Source organism: Felis catus, chromosome D4 (assembly GCF_018350175.1).
Source record: "Felis catus isolate Fca126 chromosome D4, F.catus_Fca126_mat1.0, whole genome shotgun sequence".
Taxonomy (NCBI): Eukaryota; Metazoa; Chordata; class Mammalia; order Carnivora; family Felidae; genus Felis; species Felis catus.
In genome coordinates this window covers 72,340,924-72,365,903 of record NC_058380.1, presented here as the reverse complement: position 1 = coordinate 72,365,903, position 24,980 = coordinate 72,340,924, and the positions used below count along the sequence as shown (strand labels likewise).

General features: G+C 41.4%; 1 long non-coding RNA gene across 1 annotated transcript; it reads left to right on the top strand.

Annotated features, from left to right (window-relative positions):
• Nucleotides 1-5,313: 5,313 nt before the first annotated feature.
• LOC123381631 lies at nt 5,314-22,611 on the top strand. Its single transcript, XR_006588894.1, has 3 exons — nt 5,314-5,464; nt 18,228-20,192; nt 20,883-22,611. It is a non-coding gene; the product is annotated as an uncharacterized LOC123381631 (long non-coding RNA).
• The last annotated feature ends 2,369 nt before the right edge of the window (nt 22,612-24,980 follow it).

Below are 24,980 nucleotides of genomic sequence, written 5' to 3'. Positions count from 1 at the left end.
AGACTGAAGTTTCAGATCAATGTGTCAGCAGGGTTGATTTCTCCTGAGACCTCTTTCCTTGGCTTATAGATGGCCATCCTCTCCCCGTGCCTTGACATGGTCTTTCCTCTCTTGTGTAACTGTGGAATGTCAGCCTAAATCCATAAACCAAATAGTCTTAAACTCTTGCCTTCAATAGCAAGCCCCCAGAATGGATCCTGAGGCCTCTAGGCAATTCTAGTCTGAATACATGTGGCTGAAACTATCCTATAGCTAATTATTAATATGTAGGAACACATACACTGCAATAATTATCTAGTCTTCATTTTTTAAAAGATTTTTTTAAGTTTTTTTTTTATTTATTTACTTATTTTAAAAGAGGGAGAAAGAGCATAAGCAGGGAAGGGGCAGTGAGAGACAATCCCAAGCAGGCTCCACACTGTCAGCGCAGAGCCCAAGGCTAGGCTCAAACCTAGCTGTGAGATCATGACCTGAGTCGAAATCAAGAGTTGGACACTTAACCGACTGAGCCCCTCTTCACTTTTAGAAATGAGCCATTTCAGTGCAGTGGCCATTTCTAAGATATACCAATACTAGAAGGACAGTTGAAGAAATCAGAGGGCACCATCAAAGCTATGTCAGATTTTTAATGGCCAACATTTGTTGATTGAACTAGGACTGAAAATTGAACTTAGGAATAGTTCAAAGTGTTAAACTCCACTCTTTGCAATCTGAGTGATTATTCCTACATCATCAATTTTTTTTTCTGTTCTCCTATTTCAGCTTTTAGTGGAAATTCATCACTGTGTGTTTCTAGCAAAATATACTGAACTGATAAAATTCTAATAATTTTGTTGGAAATACTACACTTACAAGCCATTGGGTTTGAATGTAGAACTTTCAACTCTGCTGGTACAAAGAAAGTATAGTTCACCAGGAAAAAATAATTCTGATGTTCCACGCAGGGCCATTTAACCAAATGAAAACTGGTATTAGTTGTATTAATTAAACTTTAAGGCATCAGGTATTATTAGAGATAAAGAGATTTCATAATGATCTATAAAATGGAATACTTTATAGGTACACAAAATATATAATAAAACTGCATAAAAGCTACATGAAGAATCTCACAGATGTGATGTTGAACAAATAAAGCCGTATGCAAAAGAGTAGATAATGTATAATTCCATTTACATCAAAAACAAGATAGTGGTTACCTTTGGAAAGGTGATAATTGAGGGCATGAGAGGTTCTGGTGTGTGGTTAATGTTTGATTTCTTAACCTTTGCACCAGTTATCCAGGAGTGTTTACTTTCTGGTGATTCATTGAGCTCGGACACTTTAGATTTGTACATTTATCTGTGTGTTATACTTCAATTGAAAGGATTTTGAGAGGCGCCTGGGTGGCTCAGTCAGTTAAAAATCTGACTTCAACTCAGGTCATGATCTCACAGCTTGTGAGTTGGAGACTCGTGTCAGGCTCTGCTGACAGCTCAGAGCTTGGAGCCTGCTTCAGATTCTCTCTCTCTCTCTCTCTCTCTCTCTCTCTCTCTCTCTCTCTCAAAAATAAACATTAAAAAAAATTTTTAAAGGATTTTGAAAAATGTAATTCAGCAAGGAGCTATAAACCATTCTTGGTGCTTAACCTAGCTGATTATTCGATCCTAGTAAGTAAGACCTGTTGTAAAGTACTCAAGATACCATGAACTGGGTTTCACAGTGTAACCCTCCTGCACATGTACGGCATTTCTCTAACCATGCATACCTATAGGAAAAATAGTACCTTCAACAAAACAAAAAGCACAAACTGTTTTCAAGTAAATTTTACATTTTTGAACAATTTTACACCCAACTCATTCAGAAAAGTTTTCATTAATAAGTAGTTTTGTTTTTGCAACTATAAGCCTGATCATATGGGCTATTTGATGTCTAATCCCATATATCCACCAAGAAAAGCCAGAAAGACCCCTAGCTCACTAGCATCCTTAAAGGAAGAGACTTTATACAAAAGGCTTAGCAAAACTTCTTGTTAAGATTCTCAAATATATACTAATCAGTGTGATGAACCCCCATGTACCCAATACCCACTGCAACCAGTGACTGATTTGGTTTCATCTATTCATCTCATTCCTTGGATGATTTTGAAGCAAGTCCCAGTCATCATATGATGTCATCTGTAAACACTTAAGTATGTGTAAGTACGTATGTTGTAGTTGCTGATAAAGTCTTTCAATACAGTATATAGCTTTCCTTTCCATCATTTTGATGTTCCCTTGCAACTTAATTGTTGAAGAAATTGAGCTATTTACTATGTAAAAATTCAGTCTGGATTTCACTGAGTATGTATGTCCCATGATGTTACTTCTTTAATGTCTCCCCACTTCAGAGTTTCTGTAAATTGGGAGCTACTGCTTTCCTCACCTTCCTCCTGACCTCCCTCCTTTTATGGGGGTGGGGAGAGAGAAGAATACTTCATAGATAGCATTGGGCATTTAAGTGTGTCAAAATGGTACTAGCCATTGTTGACTATCCTATAAATTCATTAATTTGTAAGGATAACAAAATGGCAAAGTTCTGTCCTGCCTTTTGCATTTATTATTGTGATTACTTTTATATAATAAGAGAAACTTCCCATATCAACAGACAAGGTAAACACTTGATTCTTGGCCTTTACTTGCCTGTTTTCAAAATGATTGTTTTGTTTTCTGTCATCCTCCAAAACTTTATTTGCCTTGGTGTTTTTTTTTTAAGCCTGTGCTTTTGTGAAAAATTTCAAACATTTGTGAAAGTAGAAAGCTTAGTATAAGAAACTTCATGTTTCTGTCACCTAACTTGCACAATTCACATTCAGTGTTTTCTATACCCATGCACACTCTCTCCTTCCACTTGGAAGTTTATTAATAATTTAAACCACTTTATATAATAGTTTTCAAACTGGTAAAAAAGTTTATAGTACTTTTTAATTGTTTATTGTGAGAGGGGGTGGGTGGGGGCAGAAAGAGAGGGAGAGAGAATCCCAAGCAGGCTCCACACCGCACAGAGCCCATTGTGGGGTTCAATCTCAGAAACCATGAGATCATGACCTGAGCTGAAATCAAGGGTCAGAACAACTGAGCCATTTAAGTGCCCTTGTTTATTTTATAGTATTTTTAAAAGTCTACCTAATTCGTAATTTTAGTCATTTTTTAATATCTTTTTTTTAGTTGTGTCTTTCTTTGTCTTCAGCCATCTTGCCAGATGTATTTTTAAAGAACTTGCTTTTCAGTTGTTTTGATCTCCCAAATAAGTTTGTTTTTTAGTTTGTTAATGCTTTATTATTTTTATACTACCTTTGATTTTATTTTGTGTTTCTTTTGGAAAAGATTTTTGACATATTAATCATAGCTGTATACTCCAATTTCCTAATTTATCCTAAGGATTTCTACTGCATATCTATTCTTTGTGACAAAAGCAATAAATATGAGAAAATATGAGAGAGATAAAATGATTTGAGTAGGAATAAAAACTTACTTTTTTTAAAAAAAGGTGTGGGGGGTGCACCTGGGTGGTTCAGTCAGTTGAGTGTCCAACTCTTGATTTCCTCTCAGGTCATGATCCCTGGGTCACAAGATCTAGCCCCACATTGGGCTCTGTTCTGAACATGGAGCTTAAGATTCTCTCTCCCTCTGCCCCTCTCCCCTGCTCATGCTTGCTCTCTAAAATTAAAAAAATAATAATAATAAAGAAGGTTTAGGATGTCCCAATGATTCTCTCACCCCCCATACCTCTTACTGTTGTAGTTTTATGTAGACCAATTTCATAGACACATATATTTGCTGGGAAGCTTAAAGTTGAAAAGTTACTCTAGCCATGCCATCAAGGAACATAGTAATGGTGCAAAGGACTGGTGTGTCTTTTGTTGTAGCTTGATGCTGGCTTACAAACTAGTTCTAAAGAAATCTACCTGATTTTTCTTCTCTCCCTCTTCCTCCTTTGGGTAACAGGAAATTTTTTCTTCAGATTTCAGTATCAGCTCAGCTATGTGCTTGGAACAGGTTGGTTGGTTCTCAGATACTATGAAAAATGTGGCTTGTGTGACTTCCAAGGCAATGTTCTCTGTGTTGACAGAAAGCTAGTTTACATCCACTTTCAGGTCACAGCAAGTCCCCTTTTTGGCAATAGAATATTAGGCTGATGAAACCTGACTTTGTTATCTGTAACAACTTCCTGGCAGCAGTAGGTGACTTCAGAGTGCATACTGTACTTGGTTATTATTGTCTTTGCATGATCATTTGGTTAATAGCCGTTTTTTGCGCTAGACCATAAACTCCATGAAGATAAAGTCATGGTGCTGTTTTATTATTTTTTTTAATTTTTTTTTCAACGTTTATTTTTTTGGGGACAGAGAGAGACAGAGCATGAACGGGGGAGGGGCAGAGAGAGAGGGAGACACAGAATCGGAAACAGGCTCCAGGCTCTGAGCCATCAGCCCAGAGCCCGACGCGGGGCTCGAACTCACGGACCGCGAGATCGTGACCTGGCTGAAGTCGGACGCTTAACCGACTGCGCCACCCAGGCGCCCCATGGTGCTGTTTTAAAAGCCAGCATTGTATGTCCAGAACCAACTGCACTACCCTGTGTACTTAACAAATACTGGTTAAACAAGTAAATATATATATATATATATATATATATATATATATATATATATATAAAGAATCTACCTGATTTATTGATATCTAGTGTTTTTAAACATCTCTCAATAGGGTCCAAGAACAGTGGCTATCAGTTTCAGATTTTCCAAAACAAGCATAAGATCTGTATATTCAAAACATGGCTTCCAGGGTTTTTTTCTTTAAACACACACACACACACACACACACACACACACACACACACACACACCAGATCTTCAAGCTACAAAATTGTTTGCTTGTGTGCCTGATGTATGACAAGTTAGCTCACTTTTAGATTAATTACTGTGGGGGCACCTGGGTGGCTCAGTTGGCTCAGGTCATGATCTGATGGGTTGAGTTTGAGTCCCGCATCAGGCTCTGTGCTGACAGCTTAGAGCCTGGAGATTGCTTCGGATTCTGTGTCTCCCTCTCTGCCCCTCCCCCTCTCACACCCTGTCTCTCTGTCTCAAAAATAAATAAACATTAAAAAAAATTTTTTTAGGGTGCCTGGGTGGCTCAGTTGGTTAAGCATCCGACTTCAGCTCAGGTCATGATCTCACAGTTTGTGAGTTCGAGCCCTGTATCAGGCTCTGTGCTGCCAGCTCTCAGAGCCTGGAACCTGCTTTGGATTCTGTGTCACCCTCTCTCTCTCTGTTCCTCCCCGGCTCGCTCGCTCTCTCTCTCTCTCTCTCTCTCTCTCTCTCTCAAAAATAAATAAACATTAAAAATTTTTTTCTTTTAATTTTTTTCAGATTAATTACCCTGAATTCTCACAAATAAAGGCATGAAGATTAAAGAGATTACAGGATTCTAATGATAACCCCTGTTCAGTAAGTAGCAGTTTTTCCTTAAAGCACCCATGCAGAGACCAGCATATGGTAGATTATCTGTTGAATAAATAAAGAGTTGCCATTGCCTTGCAGTGGTAGGAGTTTATGGTGGAACCAGCCCTAAATTCTTTACCTTGGCAGTGCCCGTCCTCCATTCCTGAACTAAAAATACTAAGACCATTATAGATAGAACCCTGGTGTTTTCTGGTAACTTTGCAAACTGGCTATTATAGACCAACAATCTTGTCTAAACCAAGCGGCCAGCTGATTAATGAAATACACAGAAAGCTGAATAAATACAGAAGGAAGTGGGGGGGGCCCTGCCTCAACCAACAAAAATACCTACTCTCCACGTCAGGGCTTTGGGAATTTTGTGACAAACTCCCAACAGCACAATTATCTTTTACAGTATTTGTATTTGCAGTATTTGCAGATCCCCACCCTTACTGAGACTTTTGCTTCTAACCTATACATTTTTAGGGTAGCCATAATTTCTTCGATGATGTCCCCCAGAAGCAAAGGTTTCCTACATCTGGTCAGTCCCAAGGAACCCAAAATATTCCCCTGCGTAATGTATTAGATAGTTGGTTTCTTTTCCGCTTGACTTGTACATGGCTGCCTTCTGTGTCCTCATGGTTGTGTGTGTGTGTGTGTATGTCTTTCTGTATAAGCACACCAGTCATATTGGATTAGGGCCCACCCATCAGGCCTCATTTTACTTTAATTACAGCTTTAAAGGCCCTATCTCCAAATATAGTTACACTCTGAGGTACTGGAGGACTTTAACATGAATTTGGTGGGTGGGTGAGGGCGGGGGCACAAACTAGTCCATAACACATTTTCCCCTAGGAGTGCATGACCCTGCTAAGAGAATCTTCAGGACCTTAGGAGCCAGAGTTTCAGAAAAACTGTCTTTTCCTTAATCTTACTACCTGTGGTCTGTGCTATCTGTGTAGGAAAAAAATTCAGAATTGAGACTACAGAGGTTTGAAAGTAAAATTTTTTAATTGTTAAAAACATAATTCTCATACAAAAATAGACACGAGTTAAAGTTTTATTTAATTCAGTGAAGGAGCTGGCAGGATGACAAGCTGTGTAGAACTACGTTTCATGTAATCAGTGGGAAAAGAAATTCTAAAATGAAATTTCTAATTTAGATATAAAACCAGCTAATCTTCAAGCAATTAAACCACAACACTTGGGGTTCTCTTCTCTACTGGACATAGATGTGTTTTGATAAGTTTATGTATTTGCGAGAGAGTATGAGCAAGCTGGGGAGGGCAGAGAGAGAGGGGGAGAGAGTGAATGTGAGAAATAAGCCCACTGACCCAATCAAAGGAGGGACATGGAGACTCAGCACAGTGAAGCCAGGCTTTAATCAACGTTCTTGCAAGAGCCTGTCTGATGGACAGGCACACTCTGGTAGGTTAGTCTCCTAGTGTGCAGGTCCCTCCCCTGATTCCTCATTGGCTGAGGACTACAGAGGCTACACCATTAGCGGAAGTTGCCTATGCCCATGTAAGGCAAAAAGTAGTCTGATTGGAACAAATGTACATCCCCTCACGTGATGCAGAAACTTCAGTTGTTTGGCACATGCTCATTGCAGAGCCCACAAAATGGAGAGGATAAGAAGAACCAGGAAGTGAAGTGTCTAAGGATTTGGGACTCCATTGTTGGGAGAGGTTCGTACATATTTCCAATAGGTTGTAAACCTATTAACTAGACAGCACAGCTTTTTGTTTTATTTCTGAAAGTGAAACCTTTCACTTTTCACAGAGAATCCCAAGCAGGATCCGTGCTGTTAGCACAGAGCCTGACATGGGGCTCAATGTCATAAATATGAGATCGTGACCTGAGCTGAAATCAAAAGTCAGATGATTAATCCACTGAGCCACCCAGGCACCCCTCTACTGGATATATATGCTTTCTCAAATCACACCTTAATGGCATTCTATAAGTTAACCTCTAACATTACAGGATTGCTAGTCACATAATCGTCCATTGTGTACTAATTCAAAGCTTTAGATCCTTTCCTGCATACATAAAATCACCACTTACAATCTAATACATATTGTCCTTCATCCTGAGTCTCCTTGAACAACTTTGCCAGCCATGGATCTTAAAAGAAATACTTCTGAGGACTGACTTCTGGCATGATGTCATAAGGTGCTCCACTGACCTGCTCCCCAGTAAAAGTGAAGCTACAAAAAAAGGGGAGGGGGACAGGGGGACTCCAGAAATGTTCCTAAAAGCAAACAGCACATAAGAAAACATTTATTGAAGAACAGCTAGGTAAGAAAACATAATAAGAAAGGTGAGAGTCTGTGGTATTTGAACCAAGATGGCAACCTGTCCCCAGGTCCCACACTGCTGAGACCCAGAACATCCCCAGTAGCAGAACAATATCTTTTCTCATCCTTCTCACAGCCACCTATTGCTGACACTAAGTCCAAGTGTGGTCAAGAAGTAGGGACCTTCTTCTACTCAGCCCCTCTTTGTGGAACGGAGGCTCTTCCTCAGGTATGGCATGTTGAGAATACTGGGTCCCTGTCACTTTTGCCCTGGCTTGTGAAGCAATGGTTCCATGCCAGGAAAGGCAAGCCAAGAGGACCTTAGGCTGCTCCCCGTTGACATAGACTCTCCCTTTGACAAAACTTGAGTCAGGCTCTTTTTTTTTTTTTTTTTTTAATGTTTACTTATTTTGAGAAAGAGAGAAGGTGTGCATGGGACAGCAGCAGAGAGAGGATCCCAAGCAGGCTCTATGCTGTCAGTGTGGAGCTGGACACAGAGCTCAGGAACTGAGAGATTGTGACCTAAGCCGAAATCAAGAGTCAGACTAAGCCACCCAGGCACCTCTAGTCAAGCTCTTTTAAACTCTTATTCTCAAATAGACCTCATTCTTGGGCCTGTCCTCATGAGCCCAATTTTTGCCAGAATCCTGCTAAATCAGTTTAGGGAGAATCCTTTGTTTTCATTAGCCTGACTTTGCTACTCTTCTGTCTTCATTAGGGTGACTTTTATTTTTCCAGGAGTCTCCTGTGTAGGTAAATAGTTTGATTTTTCATATAAGATCTTAAAGAAATACTCATCAAGTTTTCAGTGGAAAACAATCATTTTCGCCCTTGAGTCTTGAGTCTTCCCCTTAAAATCCTTACCTTGCTATTTACATCATTCCTGGACTGTGATATTGTGACCTTCACCCAATCCTAACCAAGATCCCCCCTCCCATCCCTTCTTTGAAAAACCTGTCTTAAATCAAACTTCCACCTAATTCTGACCTTACTCCCTCTATCTGAGACCATCTGAGACACAGCCAAAGCTTTTTCAAAGCTTACTGAGGTAAGCAGTAAATTAGCTTTGTCTTCTCAATAGGTATGTTGGTGAAATTTGAAGATCTGACTTTTGACACTGCTTTTGCATAGAAAATTTGATTTTACTTTGATTTTATGTTTATTTAAGGAGTCTTGAGATTATAGAGACACAGCACCCCACACACCCACATTTACGTAGCTCTAGTGCCCACCCATATTTCCCTCCAGGAGGCCTGTGCCTGGTTTCCTCATGATTTGGGGGAAATTCTGGTCAACCAGGATGAAGAATCTTGTATGCCAAAGCATGTGTATTAAGTTCAACTTAACTTTACTGTTGCCTTTTATGTGTCAGATTCTGTGTTGGGCACAGAGATAAATAAAGCATATCTGCTACTGAGCTCACAGTATAATCAGAGAGGCAGACACATATACAAATAAGTATAATAAGAAGACCTAAATGTCAGGATGAATTAGGATGAAATGTTATGAGGAAACACATAGATGAGGTATCCGGGGCACCTGGGTGGCTCAGTCAGTTAAGTGTCCAACTCTTGATTTCAGCTCAGGTCATGATCTCACGGTTTGTGAGTTCACTGTACTGACCTCGCTGAACGTGCTTGGGATTCTCTCTCTCTGCCCCCCTCTCTCTCTTCCCCTTCCCCACTTGTGCAAGTTTACACATGCTTTCTCTCTCTCAAAATAAACAAATAAATTAAAAAAAAAAAAAAAGCCGTCCAATTCAGTGTGGGCTGTAGGAAAGGCTTCCGGGACGAGGGGAAACCTGAACAGGGTATCTACAAGAGCCAGGAAAAGCCAGATGGATGAGAAGAAGGGCATCCAGACAATGGGGAGAGCATGATACCAAGCTGAAAAGCAGCATGGTGTGAATGGAAAGCTAACATTTAAGTATTGCCAATTTTAGGAGCTTAAAAAGTCTGCAGCTAGGAAGGACATGAAGCTAGAAACATGGGTGGAGTCTTGATTTTATCTTGTGCACAATGGAGAGCCGTGAAAGTGCTTTAATCCTATGCTGTCCAGTATGGTAGCCACCAGCCATGTGTGGCTTATTTGAAATGTGGCTAGTCCAAAGTGAGATGCGCTGTAAGTACAAAATAAGCCCTTGATTTGGAAGACTCTGTACCAAAGAAGAGTGTTAAATATCTCATTAATAACTTCATATTGATTAAATGCTTAAATAAGACTTTGGTACATTGGGTTAAATAAAATACATTATTAAGGGGTGCCTGGGTGGCCCAGACGGTTAAGTGTCCGACTTCGGCTCAGGTCATGATCTCACGGTTCGTGGGTTCAAGCCCCGCATCAGGCTCTATGCTGACAGCTCAGAGCCTGGAGCCTGTTTCGGATTCTGTGTCTCCCTCTCTCTCTGCCCCTCCCCCACTCGCTCTGTCTCTGTCTCAAAAATAAATAAACATTTTTTTTTAATTTTAAATAAAATACGTTATTAAAATTAGTTTCATCTGTTTTTTAAAATGTGACTGCTAGAAAATTGTGAATTACACGTGAGGTTCAGATTTGTGGCTTACATTATATTTCTGTTGAGAAGTGTGGCTTTAACTCATTGGATGAAAACAGAAAAAGGTTGAGAGTCTGATTGCTGAAGCCAGACTACCCGGGTTCAAATCTTAGCTCTCCCTTTTAAGAGCTGTGTGATCCTGGGCAAATTTCTTAGTTTCATAGTATATTAGTTTGCTAGCTGCCACAACAAAATACCACAAACTAGGTGGTTTAAACAACAGAAATTTATCTTTTTACAGTCCTGGAAGCTGGAAGTCCCAGATCAAGTTGTCAGCAGATTTAGTTTCCCCTGAGGCCTCTCCCCTTGGCTGGCAGACAGTCCTCTTGCTGTGTTCTCACATGGCCTCTCTGTGTGTATGCATCCCTGGTCTGTTCCTCTTATTCGGACACCAGTCCTGTTGGATTAGGGCCCTACCCTCATGACCTCATTTAACCTTAATGTTCTCCTTGAAGACCCCCATCTCCAAATACAGTCACATTGATGGTTACGGCTTCCACATATGAATTTTGGGGAACACAATTCAGTCCATTGCACTTGGTCCTTAGGTCGCCATTCTATAAAATGAAGAGGCACCTGGCTGGCTCACTTAGTACAGCATGCGACTCCTATCTCAGGGTTGTGAGCTCAAACCCCACGTTGGGTGTAGAGCTTACTTAAAAAGAAAATGAGGATCATAATAATGCCCTTCTCATATAGTTGTTGTGAGGCATTAATGAGTTACTGTTTATAAAGTACTTAGGATGATCCTGTAATACCATAAACATTATCTAAAGTTACCTATTATTGAACAGTCATCCAACAGTCCAGGAAATGATCCAAAAGTTCTACATTTACCTCCAGTGAAGAGCTATGTCCCCTTTCCCTGAGATCCTAAGGTTGTAGCCCTGATACAAGAATGAAGTTAGAAAATCCAGTTGAAGAGAAAGATTGCTATGTTCCTTTGTCTCTGCCGTAAGACCTAATTATCTTAGCTAGGTGTTTGGAAGACGCCAAAGATGTCTTAAACTGGGGAACTGGGTCCCCACCCCATAATAAGATGATATTATACCATCATCTTACAGAAATGTCAGCTAAACAGTGGTTTGGCCAGAAAACGATGGAAATTAGCATAAAGCCGGAGAAACCTTCATGGTTTCATGCCACGTTCCTACTCTGACACCAGGCAACACACACACGGTCTAGCGGGTCATCTGGAATTAATGATCTCAGTGGGCATGAAAGGGTCAGGTGGACAAGGAAACCCTGCCCATCGATCTCAGACCCAAAGCCTGAAATCTAGAATGTCTTCACAATAAAGTGTTTCTTATCCTAAAGTCACCATCCTCATAGAACCAGATACGCCCTCCAACTAGGCCAGGAATTTGAATTTAAGTAAGGTACTGTCAGCACGGTAAAGCCTCTGCGATTATTCTTGGCACTGTTTTTTTCCTATTTAGAGCAGTTTTTCCTCAACTCTTCCTTATTCTCCTTTGATAAACTTACAACACCCCCCCCCACATCACCCTTTAGGCTCATTAGACAGTTTATACTAATTAAACATCACGGCTAAAAACAAAGCAATGGCAATTTTTGAGAACAAATGCATTTTGGCCTTTAAAAACTTCGTGTTTTTATGTATGTATGTATGTATTTAAATATGAAATTTATTGTCAGATTGGTTTCGATACAACACCCAGTGCTCATCCCAACAGGTGCCCTCCTCAGTGCCCATCACCCACTTTCCCCTCCCTCCCACCCCCATCAACCCTCAGTTTATTCTCAGTTTTTAAGTCTCTTATGGTTTGCCTCCTTCCCTCTCTGTAACTTTTTTTTCCCTTCCCCTCCCCCGTGGTCTTCTGTTAAGTTTCTCAAGTTCCACATATGAGTGAAAACATATGATATCTGTCTTCCTCTGACTGACTTCTTTCACTTAGCATAATACCCTCCAGTTCCATCCCTGTTGTTGCAAATGAAGAGGATTTCATTCCTTCTCATTGCCAAGTAGTATTCCATTGTATATGTAAACCACAACTTCTTTAGCCATTCATCGGTTGATGGACATGTAGGCTCTTTACATAATTTGGCTATTGTTGAGAGTGCTGCTATAAGCATTGGGGTACAAGTGCCCCTAGGCATCAGCGTTCCTGTATCCCTTGGGTAAATTCCTAGCAGTGCCATTGCTGGGTCATAGGGTAGATCTATTTTTAATTTTTTGAGGAACCTCCCCACTGTTTTCCAGAGCGGCCGCAATAGTTTGCAATCCCACCAACAGGGCAAGAGGGTTCCTGAAAAGCTTCGTGTTTTTAATCTTAGTAAGGTAGTATCGGTGTGAGTGCTGAGTGTACTGGCTCCCACAACAAGCCTTGCATCTTATGTACGTGGAAGGCACAGCCTGCCTCTATTTGGTTTCTGTGGCCCGAGGTGCAGACAAATCAGCTTGGCCTCATACGTTGACGGAAATGATACTGTGGCATACAAAACCGGTCTCTTCTTTACGATAAACAGGGAACTACTTCATCCCTAGATTTCCAATGTGCTTTTCTAAATGTTTTCTTATGCAACTGACTCAACGCCGTATCACTTAAGCTGTTCTTGAGGCATTTTCTGGCAAAGACTGAAAATCAGGAAGGAAGAATTTCCCTCCCACCCTGAGTTTCACAAAGGAAATTTGGGTCTACCTCCCCACACACAAGGAAAAGTTAGCCTGAGTTTATCCTGCAGCTGGACTAGAATGAGGTTGGGATTTGTTTTTCTTGGAAACCACTTTCAAAATTCTTGTCCTTTAGAACATCATCAAGATGAGCAAATGAAAAGACATTCAAATATCAACTGGAATAATCTAGGAATCAACATTTGTAACACATGCTTAAAGGAATGAACAAGGTTGGTATCTGAGCCTTTATAGCTCAGATTCAATGTCTTCAGGGCTTCAATTCTATATTCCAAACAAAACAAGCTCAATTGCAAGCTAGCCATTTTTGAAAAGTTTGAAAATGTTAGCCTCACCCTGAAGTAGGATAATAGTTTCTAAATTTGGCTGAGTGAATTTCTTTGACCACCCACAAACTTCAGTATGGAACTGCAGAAATTTGTACAAATTTAGCATTGGAGTTCAGATATTCATAAAAATAGGCAAATCCAGTTTTCTACGTACCCCCTGATTACCATGATGGCCTGCAGTCCCCAGAAACCTGCCAGGGACTCTCAAACCAAGTCTTTGTCCGTGTGTGTGTGTGTGTGTGTGTGTGTGTGTGTGTATTAATTTTGAGAGAGACAGGGGAGGGGCAGAGAGAGGGAGACACAGGATCTGAAGCAGGCTCCATGCTGACAGCAGAGTGCCCCCTGCGGGGTTTGAACTCACGAACCAAACCAAATCATGAGATCATGACCTGAGCCGAAGTTGGACGCTTAACCGACTGAGACACCCAGGTGCCCCAATTCTTTGTGCCTCCTAACCTCTTCCCTCGTCAGTTCAGTTTCTTCACCCCTCCCCCCTGCCCCTGAGATCTCTCTCTATCCACAATCCGTTATCTATATCCATCCTCCTGCTTTTTCCACCTCATCTCCTGTACTGGATTTTCCTTTCAGCCTTTAAAACATGCTCAAGGGGCGACTGGGTGGCTCGGTCGGTTAAGCATCCGACTTCAGCTCAGGTCATGATCTGACGGCTGGTGAGTTCGAGCCCCACGTCAGGCTCTGTGCTGACAGATCAGAGCCTGGAGCCTGTTTCAGATTCTGTGTCTCCCTCTCTCTCTCTGCCCCTCCCCTGTTCATGCTCTGTCTCTGTCTCAAAAATAAATAAACGTTAAAAAAAAAATTAAAAAAAAAAAACATGCTCAAGTCTCTCCAATCTTGAAACAAGGAAATACAACTCCCAAAGCTCTTTCGCTTTACCCTTCTACTTCTCATCTTCCCGTTCACAGACAAACCTCCAAACAGAATTGCCTCTGCTTCTTCATCTTTCTATCCTCATCAAAGCCCCCTCTTTTTTTTTTTTTGCCACATCCTAAGAACTCCAAATCAAAACCTGCTTTAGAATAAAAGCCTCCACTCCCCTTAAAACAAAGATGACTTACTTTGTGTTTGCAGTGGGAACAGTAGCACAGATGGTACCAAACATGCAACACAAACGACACCCTTTGGCTAACAAATGCGCACCGACTTCCACCTCAACTGCAGCTTGTTCTGACTGCTTGCCCATTCCATATTCTCCACATGCCTCACAGCCTAGAGTGTCACACTTGAATCTCTCTATATTTTGTATTACAAAATGAATTTTCACAATAGAATAATTTTTTTTTTAATTTTTTAAATGTTTATTTTTGAGAGAGAGTGAGAGAGCACAAGCAGGGGAGGGACAGAGAGAGAGAGAGAGAGAGAGAGAGAGAGAGAGGGAGACACAGAATCCAAAGCAGGCTCCAGGCTCTGAGCTATCTGTCAGCTCAGAGCCCGACATGGGGTTCAAGCCGGTGAACCTCAAGATCATGACCCGAGCCCAAGTTGGATGCTTAACTCACTAAGCCACCCAGGCACCCCAAAATCAAAATATTTTTTATGTTTTCCCCCATTCTGAGATTCTGATATGCATGCACACTTCCCACTTCATGGTTGAGCATCACTGATCTAAATTTTTAGGGAAATAGTAATTCCTTTTTTCTTCTAAGTAGACTGTGGGCCCCAGCCTTTCTGTATTAGTAGCAATGACATCTCCAGAAAGTATAGATGATTAGAATGTAAACATGGCCTTGCAATTAGGGCTTCTGAATGCCAGGTGACCTTTTCTCTCACAGTGGAAATGTCATTGTCATGTTTCTCTTTTAATTTGTGACTAAGAATGAATGTCATCACCCACAATCTCTTGTTCTTCTGATGACCAGTCACTATATAAATAACACAGCTACATGTAACTAAATTTCCCAAGATTGCAGACCTATTTAAAGAGAGGTGGTCCTTTATTTAAAGAATAATGGAGATAAAACCTAAAGAGGTAACATCCTTGGTGATACCAAGATGAATTTGAAGAGAACTTCTGGCCATTCATTCAGCACACACTAAAGTACTTCCTGTGTGAGATCCGGTGATCACAAAGTCAAATAAGACAAGACTCTTGTGCCCTGGTTAGAGGGGGAGAGAGAACTAAGCAGGCATTTATTAAACACTGGAAGCAAGGGGTTCATAAAACATGAGAGGAGCACAATGGAAGAGGAAGGAGCCAGAGTGACGTCTGGGCAGGGTCTCGAATGATACAACAGTCAGAAGGGTCTAGGTGATGCTGTGGTAACAGATAAACCCTAAAAATTCACAACTTTCCAGCTATGAATGAAAGTTCGTTTCTATGAGCTGGGCAACCATCCTTTAACTTTTATATATATATATAACTTTAACTTTATATATATATATATGTGTGTGTGTGTATATATATATATATACATATATAACTTTATATATATGTATATATATATACATACACACACACACACACACACACACACACACACATATATATATATATATATAATGTTTATTTTTGAGAGAGTGAGAGAAAGCACAAGCAGGGAGGAGAGGGGGGTGGGGGACAGAGGATCCAAAGCAGGATCTGTGCTGACAGCAGAAAGCCTGATGCGCGGCTCAAAATCACAAACTGTGAGATTATGACCTGAGCTGAAGTCAGATGCTTAGCCGACTGAGCCACCCAGGCGCCCCACCCATCCTCTATCGTATCATCTAAAACACATAACCTCCAAAGTCTCCTCAGCAGGGGAAGAACAGTGACTCTCGAATGCCCAAGTCCTTAAGTGCCTTGTCTGAGAAGTGACACGTACTTTAACGTACAATACTATTGTATGGGACACGCTCATACTGAAACAGCATTTGTCGTTTATGAATTCAAGTTTAACTGGGCATCCAGCATTTTTATTTGCTAAATCTGGCAATAGTTAAGGAAAAGTTTGCCAACATTTTGTGAATAGTTGCCTCCCCCAGCAGCAGAGACGGATGCATCCTGAGTGTCAGCCTCACATGTTGAGTTACACAGTCCCCACAGGCACCAAGAGCTCTTGCTGGCATATAGGTTCTGCCTGGGCAGGCAGAGGAGAGAGCTTGGGCAGTGGCCAGAAGACCATAGCTGTTGAAGGAAATGCAGAGCTGCCTGCGTGGGTGAGAGAGCTGTTTCGGCACTGACCGAGCCCTCTGGAGCTCTTCTCCGTGCCAGAGCCTCCCACACACCTGGCCTGGAAGCTCACGTGGGTTTCCAGGGCCAAAGTGGGTCCCATCTGCTCAATTGCAGAGGGAAGTGTCCTTCTGGGGACTGAGTCTGTCCAAACGTCCTAATGGCCACCCATCTAGAAGCAGGGCACAGAGCGAGTAACAGTGTTACTGTTCCGGGATGGTGCCCTCTGTACAAACTCCCATCAAAGGCACAGGGGTCCGTCTCCCAAGCTCCAGCATCCAGGCTGGGACTTCAATATGGCAGAACAGGGGTATATTTCAGAGTACACTCTGGCAAGCCTGCCCCTGTATTTGCAGAGCCCAGGGCAAGAGTAAACACACCTCATATGGAAAAACATAACTTCCTAAATATAAACTTGAAAAATATGTGAAAAGCTCTGGCTTTTATACAGCTAAAAGTTGGCAGGCTATTAAAGATGACTACCAATATCACACATGTCTGGGTGTTCTGTTGAGAAGCCAGTGATGTTGGGATAAGTAATAAAATAAAGACATTCATAATTTATAATTTGTATATATGTATTCCATAAATTTTAAAAATTCATTTCAGCAAAATTATGTTGACATATTAAAGATTTTCACATAATTTGTATTCCTTTGGCAGTAATCATCCAAAGCAGAGATTGGCAAACCTTTTCTATGAAAGACTAGACAGTAAAAATTTTAGGTTTTGTGGGCCATATGGTTTCTGTGAAAACTACTCAACTCTGTCACTGTAACATGAAAACAGCCACAGACAACATGTAAACGATGAGCAGTATAGCTGTGTTCGAATAAAACTTTATTTACAAAACAAAAACAGGTGGTGGGCCAGATTTAATCCTGCAGGATTAAAAATCTTTTTTGAATTGTGTTCACAGGGTACAGCATTTAATATATGTTATATTCAAAATCCTCTGTTAAAATTAAGAATAAAATTCAAATTATGATTAGTCAGTATCAATATTTTAAGGCAAAATCACTTAAATAAAGCTGACTTTTAATGTTAAAGATTTGGTTAAATCTTATTAAATATTTTTATAAAAATGAAACTATTCACGATTCTAGCCATCAGTGTTCATTTTGTTGCCAACGTAAAGAGCTGGTATCGTGGTTCATATACATTGGATCTAGATCTATATATTTACAGATTTAAAAGTCATATGAACTGGTAATGTTGCAAAATATTTTGTCAGCCATCATAAGCAAAACTGTGCAAAAACTGTGCAAATCTCCGAATATCTTTAGAGCCAAGAATTGGATAAAACATGAAAAAAAACCCAACGTGGGCCCTGAACACTGCTGGGAAATGGTACCTCATCACGTCAGAATCTGACATTTGTACTGTCCCAGGAAGGGATTTACAAGGTAGCCAATCTGTCTTCTCTCCTTTTGATGTACTTTCAGTTTTCAGTCCTTCCTGTAGTTTGAAGCGTCTACATCTTAAGTCAACAGTGATACAGTGAGAAACTTTCAAAGCATTTGGAAGCTACTGCCTCTTGTTTAGGAATATGGAGCATGAGAAGCGGAGAGGCATTTCCTAAGTCTGGACAGGGTTGATCACGGGGTCGATGTTTAGAGTGATGGGGTGCTTATGCCAATGCTAAGAGTAGGATCCTGAGTGAGAGGGCACTTTGTGTGACTTTCAATAAGATAATTTTAATGTTCATGCCAAGTCTTTCTTTTCTTCTTTATAATTTATCTGTATTAAAACATTCCACTTTCCCAGGAGGCCACGGAAGATGGCAGAGGGCAGGTCCTGGTGCTCCATGGCCCAGGCATCTCCCAGGGCACCTGGCAGCCATTGTGGCCAAACAGGTACCACTGGGCCAGGAGGTAATGGTCACTTGCTGTGAGAGCATCAACGTATCGGGCAATTTCCACAGAAACAAGTTGAAGTACCTGGTCTCTTTCTGCAAGAGAATGATCGCCAGCCCATCCTTTGGCCGCTACCACTTCTTTGCCTCCAGTTATTCTTTATGAAGGTGCGAGGCAGACTGTCTCCAATACCAAGGGAGGCCAGGCTGCCCTAAGCACCTCAAGGTGTTCAATGGGCCCCACTGCCCTACAACAAGAAGAAGCAGAGGGTCAGTTCCTGCTTCCCTCAAGGTTGTACATAGGTAGCCTGCAGGAAAGTTTGCCTGAACCGGGCACCTGGCTCTCAAGGCTGGCTGGAAGAACCAGGCGATGACAGCCACCCCGAAGAAGAGGAAGAAGGCCACAGTCCATTATCTGAAGGAAGAGCAGCTCACAAGACTAATGAAACAGGCCTGAAAGAAGGTTGAGAAGAAAACTGACAAATAGACAGAGGTCCTCAAGACTCTCAGACTCTGGTCTGAGTCTAATAAAGACTGTTCATTAAGACTGTTCATTAAAAAAAATCCATAATTTACACATATTATTTTTATGATTAGATGATGAAATGCTATTTTGTACATTAATAAATTTAACTTGGGGCATGCCTTGCTGGCTCAGTTGGTAGAGCATGCAACTCTTGATCTTGGGGTTCTAAGTTTGAGCCCCATGTTGAATGTGAGATTACTTTAAAAAAATCTTTAAAAAAATTTAATTTTTAAGACTACGACTGTAACATGCAGGGTCCTCTGAAAAGCAGGGTTCAGGATGGGAACTCCTCTTACTACAATTAAAGAGTATCCTGACTTGGAGACATTTCCTAGGGAAGTGACAACATGAAGGCTTAGGGCTGGGAATAGGCAGAATTTTCCTTTTAGCTTCGTTTTAATGTATGCCTTTCTTTTGTGTGTCCATGACAAATCAGACACCTCCATTCCCCAGCAAATTTCTTTTTTAAAAAAATATTTATTTATTAATTTATTTAGAGAGAGAGAGCATGGGAGCAGGGGAGGGGCAGAGAGAGAGAATCCCGAGCAGGCTCCATGCTGTCAGCACAGAGCCCGATGCAGAACTTGATCTCAGGAACCGTGAGATTGTGACCTGAGCTGATATCAAGAGTTGGACGCTTAACTGACAAGCCACCCAGACGCCCAGCAAATGTCTTCATGTGTAGATTTTTTTAGACAAAAGCCCTTTTCTATCTTGTGTTCCCTCTTGGGACCCCATTTTCACCTGTTGAAAACATACCTGTCTTTTAGGGTCTTGCTTGAAGGCCTTCTTAATGATACCTTTCCTAATCTTGGAGACCGAAGCCCCTTTTTTGAGGCCCCCATAGGTCTTTGTTTAAGCCAGACAAATGCTTCTTGAAAACTAGGTTGGTGTATATGCCTTCCAGTCCTTCCTACCTCTTTGCAGAGGCTACAAATATAGTGTGTGGTTTAAGGAGACCATGGATTCTCCTTGCCTAGTATCTCGCACCCTAGAGAGGTCCTGGGAGCCAGACTGAGGTGACTTCAGCCTCATTATTCCTGGGGGAAGTGGAGAGTTGGTTTCCAGAAAGCCAATGTTTATTTATTTTTGAGAGATAGAGAGATGGAGCGTGAGCGGGAAATGGGCAGAGAGAAACAGAATCCAAACTAGGTTCCAGGCTCTGAGCTGTTAGCATGGAGCCCGATGCAGGACTCCAACCCAGGAACCACGAGATCATGACCTGAGCCAAAGTTGGATGCTCAACCCACTGAACCACCCAAGCGCCCCAGAAGTCATCACATTCTAAAAGACCAGAGGATCTTTCTACTCCTTTACCAGAGGGTACACACAATGGACTGCATCTGAAAAGGTAAAGTGTGATGGGTGTGCATTTAAGGTTGTATACCTGAGTTATACAAAATTTGAGTGTATTACAAGGGTCTACTATCAGCACCTGGGGGGAAAGAGCCACTTGATTCTACACTAGTCAGACTATTCTCAGAGTATTGTGTTCAGCTTTGGATATAAATAACTCCTTGAGTAGATACAGTTTAAAGCAACAACAACAACAACAACAGGGGCACCTGGCTGGCTCCCTCAGTAGAATATGCGACTCTTGATCTCAGAGAGATCAATCTTGTGAGTTGAAGCCCCACATTGAGCGTGGAGCCTACTTAAATGTAAAAATAAAAATCAATCAATCAATCAAACAAAACCAAAAGGAGTTACTTAAGATTACTTCAGGGTTTTGGAATCAACTCTCCGCACTCACAGATAATTTTTATATCAAATTATTCTTTCTCATCATGGTAGCTACTTCTTAAACTCAATTTGCCAATGATAAGAGAATGATAAGAGATTCAAAGCCACACCCTCGAATATCATATGGGAAGGGAGGCGAGCTCAAATGAGTTAGGATTCATGGAAATGCATGTTCACTAAATTGAGAAGAGAGTGATTCAGAATAGCCAGTATGCTCATAAGCTATTATCACACCTGCTGTTTTTGTGACTTGCACCCTCTTTCCTGCTGATAAAATATTTCTCTGTATTTCCATCAGGAACCACTGACTCCTCTCCAGCTCGGTCTTTGGGATTTGGATGCGGTTGACCCCACACTCAGGGTGAGTCCTGGTGGCTCCAGGCTAACTATTGGCCCTATTATCCGGTAAGGTGGTGTGGTTGGTTTAGCTAAGGGTACTTGTCCCCAGGTGTAAACAGGCTCAAGGCTTTTGTGTCACTCTTGGGGAAGAGAAGCTTTCTCTGTCCACTGAGTTTGAAGCTGAGAGGATTCAAGAACTTCTATGGCAAGAACCACGTTATGATTGTCAGGGAGAAACTGAGGAGCAAGCAGAGCCAAGAGGACAAACCGGATTCCAGGAGCACTGTTTCAGTTTGGTGATGACCTTGGGTCAGATCTGTCTTTGAATATTTTAGGTTATGGGAGCCAATAAATTCCAGTTTTGATTTCAACATTTTGGATAATTTAAAGTCCCTCGAACAAAAAGTCTCTTAAACAGTACACAGCAGGGCTATGAGGGAGAGGGACCTGGGAAAGAAGAACTTTAACAGCAGCTGGTGAGTTGGTAAGTTATCCTGTTTGAGCAGGTGCAGTGGGTGCAACTTAGATGATGTGTGACAACCTCACATAACATGTGAGCATCTACGATTTCTGGCCTGTCAGCCCAACACTGTGGCTGATATTGGCAAATCGAGTTTAAGAAGCTACCATGATGAGAAAGAATAATTTGATTTAAAAATTATCTGTGAGTGCGCAAGGTTGATTCCAAAAACCTGCCAGGGAAAATCAAAGCATAAGAAATCTTTTGAACTGGATAATACATGCTTTCTTTTCCATTACCCACTTTGGCACAGATTCAAAGTTTCTCACTCATATCCATTTTAAAGCAACTGTGTGAGCAAGTCAGTACAATGTGAGGTGTCTCAGAATCCTGGAGACAGTTTGGGAGACAGTCACCTGGGGATATATCGTCTAGGAACCACTGAGCCCTTGAATGAACAGGAAATTAGACATGTCGGGAGATGAGTAATCTGAAGCTTTTCCACATTGGCCTGCTCCAAGGATGTGCAGCTGAGGTGAATATTAACACCCACAGTGACTGACTCCACTCCTTCCTTCCTTCCCCAAATATGTAGAACACATACTAGGTACCAGGAGTTGCCAGATACAAGGATAGCTGGTTAACAAAGCACTTGCCATGCCCTTGAGCAACTTATCGTCCAGTGAGAAAGACAGACACGTGAGTGCTAAAAGTAATTTACAGGGGGACTTCCAGAAGTAGAAATGTAAACTTAGTATTTGTGTGTTTCACTGAGTGTAAATTATATCTCAATTTTTTTAGGTGAGGGGGAAAAAAAGAGGAATCACTTGAAAGCACTGGCAATCCAGGCAGGGAGTTGTCAGACCACCAATATAGAAATGATTTGTGACAGATATAAGGCAGATGTGATCAGATTAATAAAAATGTGAAAGAGCCAATGTACCTACACCCCCATAAAGGTAGAAAGAGAGGATCTCCAAAAAAGTGTACTTTCTGTTTAAAACTCCAGAATAGCTCCAAGTGCAGAGACAGCAGGGACCGGGAGAAGGAACTGGTATGACGATGGTAACTAATTCATGAGCTGTAAACATCCGTGCTTTGAAGTGGCAAGTTTAAAATTTTTTCCTCAAGTGAAAATTTGGAGTAAAGCTTATTGCTTACCAAATAAGAGGAGAGTCATGAGGGGCGGCTGGGTGGTTCAGTCAGGTAAGCGTGTGACTGTGGCTCAGGTCATGATCTCGTGGTTCGTGGGTTCGAGCCCTATGTCGGGCTCTGTGCTAACAGCTCAAAGTCTGAAGCCTGTTTCAGATTCTGCGTCGCCCTCTCTCTGCCCCTCCCCCACTCACGCTGTCTGTCTGTCTGTCTCTCTCTCAAACATAAATAAATGTTAAAACAAATTTTAAAAAGATAATGTATAGAAACCAATTTGACAAAAATTATATTTTATATATATTTATAATAATTTTATAATATATAATATATATAGATATTATATAGATATAGATATAGATAGATGAGAATCAAGACTCATGATACAAGAGGCTCCCAGAGAAGGCACTAGAGCCAGAGAAAGTAGCAGTTTCCCCCTCCCACCCCCAAGACCACTGGAGCTAGGACCACTGTAACCAAACCTTCACTTACTCCTAAGAAAGCACAGATTCCTGGGGCTCCTGGCAGGCTCAGTCTGTAGAACACATGACTTTTGATCTTGGGGTCATGAGTTCAAGCCCCACATTGGGTGTGGAGCCTACTTAAAAAATAAAACTCTTAAAAAACAAAAAACAAGCAAGCAGAAATTCTCACCAGGACAGAGGAAGTATATCCAAATCTCTAATTCTAAATAGACAAGATTCCCTTGGAAAAAATAAGAACAGTCAAAAATCATGAAACAACTGAGGAAAACCAGCAGAAAAGTCATTGAACTACAAGTCAGTGAACAACCTCCTGATGAAACAGAGTTAATCAGGACAGAAAAGAACTTTAAAATACGATAGTTGGTATACTAAAGGGAATTCAAGATGCTATCACATCTACAGAGATAAAAACCATTTTTATAAAAAAGAAACAGAGTTCTTGGAAATTAAAACCATGATTGCTGAAATAAAAAAATATTTCGACAGGGGCGCCTGGCTGGCTCAGTCGGTAGAGCATGTGACTCTTGATCTCAGGGTTGTGAGTTCAAGCCCACACTGGGCATGGAACTTAAAAAAAATTATTAAAAAAAAATTTCAACAGATGGACTGAAGAGCAGAACGGGTATGGATGAAGGTCAAATTAGTGAACAGAGTGACCTCAGGTAGAATTAGTGAGATAGGCTGGTCTCCCACATTCAGTGGATAAAACCAAAGCAGAGATGGACCATGGAGGCTAGAGGCACACTTTTAGAAATTGCCTACCATAAATCCCAGAAAGGATATACGTGAAAAGAATTGAGAGAATGAAATAATCAAAGAATCAAAAGGAAAAAAATGTCTCTGCCAAAGAAAGGCTCAAATCACAAAATAAAAAGGTCCATTGAGTACTAGGTAAGAATAATGAAAAACTACATCCGCATGACATTTCTGAAGTCCAAGGGGAAGGAGAAAAATCCCAAAAATTTGTGGTGGTGGGGGGGCGGGGGTCAGGGAGACATCACCTAGAAGGAGCTGATCACCAAAGTAGCCTGGGGTTCTCATCTGCAACACTAAAGCTAGAAGGCTAAATTTCAAGGGAAAATTCCGGACCCCGTTAAACTACCTTTTAATCATTTTGATTTCAGAATTCTATACTCAGTTAATCTACAATCGAATTTTGAAAGCAAAATCAAGACACAGTTGGACGTGCAAACATTCAGAAAGTTGACCATCCAGTAAAACTTTCTGAAAGACATGCTCAAAGATGTACCAGAAGAAGTTTAAAGAAGAGGAGGGGGAGGAGAGAGAGGAAGACCTAGGGCGTAAAAAAAAAGCAAAGAAACCGAGTAAACTTGTAGCTAAGTGCATTGCAAAATCAGAGAATAAAGTGTTTATATTTTGAAGGTTGAACAATTTGCCAAGGTCAGTGATCTGGGTTTCACCGTCAGCTGCTCTTTATCACACAAAATCTGTCGTGGGCTTCCTCCACAATTGTGTTTGTCGATGCTGGGCGTGCCCTTCTTCTCCTTAGGGCTGTGGGTGGCTGCGCAGGGTCCTGGGGCTGATCCTGGGTCCGGAAATGGGCTGTCAGCAGGCTTCCTTTCCGGGTTTGTGGAACAAACAGACCGACAGCTGAGGCTTCCTCAAGTGAAGCAGGTGACTCTGTGGGGGCCTGCCACATGTGTGTGTGTGACAGACTGGGTGACAGAGCCCCAGTCTCACCGAGGTCAAGGGGAGGATGGACAGATATTGGAATGTGAACTTCAGTCTGTTAGAGGGTCTGGAGTTGGTTCCCAAATCCACATCTGCTCCTCCAGCTTCTGCTGGTGGGATCACGGGGCGTCTGAGTCCCATTGGAGAGCAAGTGCGGGTGGGAGGTGAGAGGGAAGGGCATTGCTCTGCCAGGGGCCTTCCCTGCTTTCCTGAGCCATCTCTTCCCACCCATGTTTTGTTTTGTTTTGTTTTTAAATATTTATTTATTTTG